Source organism: Rhagoletis zephyria, unplaced genomic scaffold, assembly GCF_001687245.7.
Source record: "Rhagoletis zephyria isolate East Lansing unplaced genomic scaffold, Rhagoletis_zephyria_1.1 Rzeph_scaffold_03375, whole genome shotgun sequence".
NCBI classification, from domain to species: Eukaryota; Metazoa; Arthropoda; class Insecta; order Diptera; family Tephritidae; genus Rhagoletis; species Rhagoletis zephyria.
Genome location: NW_016160458.1, coordinates 4,138 through 8,605, shown reverse-complemented (window position 1 = coordinate 8,605; position 4,468 = coordinate 4,138). Strand labels below are relative to the sequence as shown.

General features: G+C 35.3%; 1 long non-coding RNA gene across 1 annotated transcript; it reads left to right on the top strand.

The window, feature by feature from the left end:
• Positions 1-2,990: 2,990 nt before the first annotated feature.
• Positions 2,991-3,948, top strand: LOC108368888 (uncharacterized). The gene is made up of 3 exons (XR_001848431.1): positions 2,991-3,539; positions 3,589-3,712; positions 3,787-3,948. It is a non-coding gene; the product is annotated as an uncharacterized LOC108368888 (long non-coding RNA).
• Positions 3,949-4,468: the final 520 nt, after the last annotated feature.

Below are 4,468 nucleotides of genomic sequence, written 5' to 3'. Positions count from 1 at the left end.
AAGTTTTCAATAAAAAAGGTTTGCAAAAATTAAAAAAAAAACATAAATAAATTAAAATATGTAGAAGTTTGAAATAAAGACTTTTAAATTAGAACAATTATAATAAAACCTGAAAATAAAAATCCTAAAAGAATTAATCAAATAAATCAAAAAATAAACTACGAACATTTTTAAATAAAATTCTAAAAAAAAGTTTGAAATAAAAACAAAAAAAACGAATAAAAAAAATTAAATAAAGTATAAGACACAAAAATTAATGTAAAACAAAGGAAAACTAAAAACTCAAAACAAAATTAAGCGCACCAAACATATCAATCACAAAAATATTTCAAAAACGAGAATACAAATAAAGTTAGATATACTTTTGTAAATAAAAAAAAAAAACAACGAAAAACAAAACCGACTTCAATTCTCATATAAAATTTTTTGGTTACCGTTAATTTCTTCATGATCCAATGATCGGACCTAAACTAGAGGTGGCAGATATATGCGTATCTGTGACTTTGTTATGGTTACTCAAAAGTCACGGGTAAAAGCGCAGTTACCCACGGACGTAAAAACACAGAACGTGTCGGCTGACACTATCTATCTTATGGGATCTGCGTGTTAATAAAAACTCACCACCGCATGATCGTCACGTAGACGTTACTTCTCTCTCTTTCTATTAACAGCACACTTGATATCTTTCTACGCTGTGTCCGCCGTTCGCCGGCATTGTATTTAAGCTATATAGCTTGCACTTTATTGAAAATCTTAATGGGACCGTTTTTTGAAATTCGCTAAATTTTCGTGAATTTTCCACAAAATTTGCAACATTGTTTTATATATGGTTTTTTTTTATACTTCTCGTTCTTAAATTCTACTTTTAAACGTAATTTTGAAAATTTTAAAAGTAAAGAATGCAAAATTTACCTCAGTAGGACTTTGTATTTGTAAAATACTGACTACTTTAGAAAATTGTAAATTTTTTTAATATTTTTTTTTGGTAATCTTTTGAAGCTATAGAATAAAATAAGAAGCAGCAGGACTCTTTTAAAAAACAAAGTAAAAAACGTTGTTTTATTTAAAGACTTCAAACCCGGTGGGCTGTTTGACCAAATTATGTCTGCTCACATTCTGCCGATTGCAACTTGCCTGTAGTTTACTGTGAAATTTTATTGCGAAGAGATTTAGTTGGGTTTCGAGGGCTTTGGAGGTAACCAGAGGGTAGCGCTTCTTACATGACACTCTTTGTACATTTTTAAGTTTTGCCCTTGTCGTGGTTTTCTCGTAAGTATGTCCAGCAGATGGAGACGCCGTTAGACTTTAATTGGGCAAACTAACGCTGTATTTAGGGCAGTGGAGAACTTGCTGAAATTTTCTTCCGCATTACGACCTCCAATGAATCCTCCGCGTGAGCCCATTTAGCGGAGGAAGCTGGAGTTGTGGATTTATTTTTTTTTTTGATTCGTGAAGATAACCATAACTCTCCTTCGCATGGATCTCTCCAAAACTTATGTGCGTAGATCAAATTGTATAAGTTCGTTTATTGACCGTGATTGCCTACGTAAGTTAAGGCACGGTCGCCAACATTAGGCTTTGTGTTTATTGCTAATCTCCATGGGAGTGGGGACTGGAGCTCGCCTTTTGGTGTGCCTTTGTTAGTGTATTTAACGACAGAAACTCCGCCCATCTTCGCTCAAAGAGTCCTTATACTGAGCAGAAAGTGGATCAAATCAACCATAGATACTTAGGGCCTTTCCTATAGCCTATAGTTTTAGCTTCCGACGAATACTGGAACAACAGCCAGGTTAATGCAAGCCCTATAAATATTTGTTAAAAGAACTGTGGAACTGAACGCTCTAACCGTTTTTGGTAATCAAATTTTCTGGTTACAAAATCATCGGTGCAGAAAAAATCTGGAAGAAACAAATTTTCCCTTAAATCCGCCCATGCTTCTATTTTTGCTCCCCACTGTGCAATCGTTCACCTGCTTAATTAATAAATGTCACANTGCTATGCAAATGACCTTTGGAATTGTTAAACGCTGCGTCGGATTAGATAACAAGTTCAAATATTCAAAGTTATTGCATTAAAAATGTTTGTAAATTTGTCTGCCAGTCTTCCCAATCAAACGCTTTTGATCGATGAAGATCATTCAAACGTTGTATGTAGTATGTATGTATATGATTTTATTGTGCCATGCGCATACAAGTATATCATCTGACAAGCGACTAACTTATTAGCTCTAACGTCGACGTCGTCGTCGTCGTTGTTTGCCAGTGGGAGAGCGTGCGGGCGCAAATACGCATGCCTCCACGATCGTACGCCCCCTTATTAACTGGTTGACTAGCTCACGTTCCACAAAACCATATTTCGCCGGTGGCAGCGTTCGGACTTTGCTTCGATCGGAGTAGATTTGCTCGGATCGGAGTAGATTTACTCCGATTTCTTTTTTAATGATGAATCTCATTAAAAATAAATACATGTAGGAACAAGCTTAAGGTCGATACAATTGGAAGCTTAATGTTCGCAACTCTTATTAACCAACGGTCAAAAGTTTATACGCAGTCTGATAATTTCCTTTTTTTTATATTATAAATTTTCCTGATGGAAAGTTTATTTTGAATACTATTTAGAGATTAAGCTGATTTACAAGCACTCCGTGCCAATGCTTTACAATTACAATGTAAATACAATGGGACGTATGAATAAAACTGAATCAAATGCTTACGGCCCAATGATGTGATGAATTGAATAACTACCTGTAATATACATATATACATATATATACTGATATACATATATGTACATATATGAATGCAAATAATGCGTTGGTATAAAAAAAATTGTTGAACTGAAAAAGTACCCGTACAAATTTTTCTTTATACTATTTGCCCCCCTATTCTAACAAAGTCACCAGATTCAGTGCATCACTATTGCGATTTATCGAATAGGGGCTAATCAATATATGTTAATCTGCTCCGAAAATTTAATTTTTACTCCGATTTTTCGAGTCATTTACTCCCCAATCGAGTTTCACTAGTCCGAACGCTGGCCGGTGACTATGGCACCGCGCGCCAGAATTCCCTCTCAGATCGCCTAGCTTTTCCATATGGATTTGCTTTGGCTCTCTTTTATGTCGTTTCTTGCGGTTTTCAAATTTCAGTCAGCGATCTACTGTCTTGGGCTTCGGACGCGTATCGTCGTTTTTGTCGTTGAATACTATCTGCATACTATAAATATCGTAACTGCCTATATAATTTATCGTTCGTTACAAAAAAAAAACCCAAAAAGCGTCTCGTCTTATCTTTGTTGTCAAAAGTGTCGTCATCAGTTTTTATTGGTATTTAGCTGTTCGTGCTTTTAGCTCTCCTCCTTAACACAACAGAGTTTATTTAGTGCGGTTTGGTGTAATTTGTGCTGATTTGGAAGCTGGAAGCGAGTGTCTGCACCGTGGTGTGGTGTGGTGCTGTGTGCCTTAGCGTGATTCGCGTAATTATTGTGCAACATTCAATTGGCGGCGTTGCGGCAACTAAACACCTGATACGCTTGAAATTGTAAGCAGCAGACAAATATTTACAAGTGCTAAAATTGGTTACGTTTCAGCGCGGCGTAACGTGTTTTCTTAGAGCGCCTTGTTGTGTTGGTTTTTTGTCGGCTATTTAAGTGCGTCAAGAAGTTGCCTTAATTGGCTACGCAGCGGATGAAATATACTAGATATCTTTTAGGGGTTTGTGGTTTCTTAATTTTGTGTTTACAAAAGACATTTGTACACATTTACTTATTTGTATTTATGTACAGTAGAACAGGCACAAAAAACATACTGCAATGCGACCGGCCAGATTCTTTAAATTCCTGAATTATCCTTTTCTAATCGTATGCCCTATTTTAGTGAAATGTAGTAATTACCAAAAAGAAAAATGAATTTAAAGAATATGAGCCTGTATAACAGTTAAGTGGCATGTAATCAATGTATTCTTGTAGTTACGAACGTTTTGACGGATCCTAGAAAATTATATTGACCTCAAAAGAAGGACAACTCGTTTTATTACGTGCTACTCCTATAAAAAAATAAAAGTCTCGATGCACGGCCTCTTAGAATTACCGGAGAGGGGAGATTCATGGAGGATTGCAGCACTTTTTTATGTGGTCTAATGTGGAGTGATGTAGCAGCCACATTTCAAACTGATATTGCTTACCACTCATATTTATTTATTTTTAAGAATTTTCATTTAATAAAGCGTACATTCTTTAAAAAAATCATATAAACCAAAGTTTAAAACCTTATAGAAAACTTAAAAAAAAAATATGGAACAAGTAATTTTTAAGCAAAAAACAAAGCCGACTTCAAATTTCATATAAAAATTTAGGAGCACCGTTAATTTTTTCATGATCCAATGATCGGATCTAAAGCAGATTAGTATGGGATCACATCTGAGAGGCCACCTTTCCGATGCAAATTCAAAATCGGTTGACGTGGTCCAAA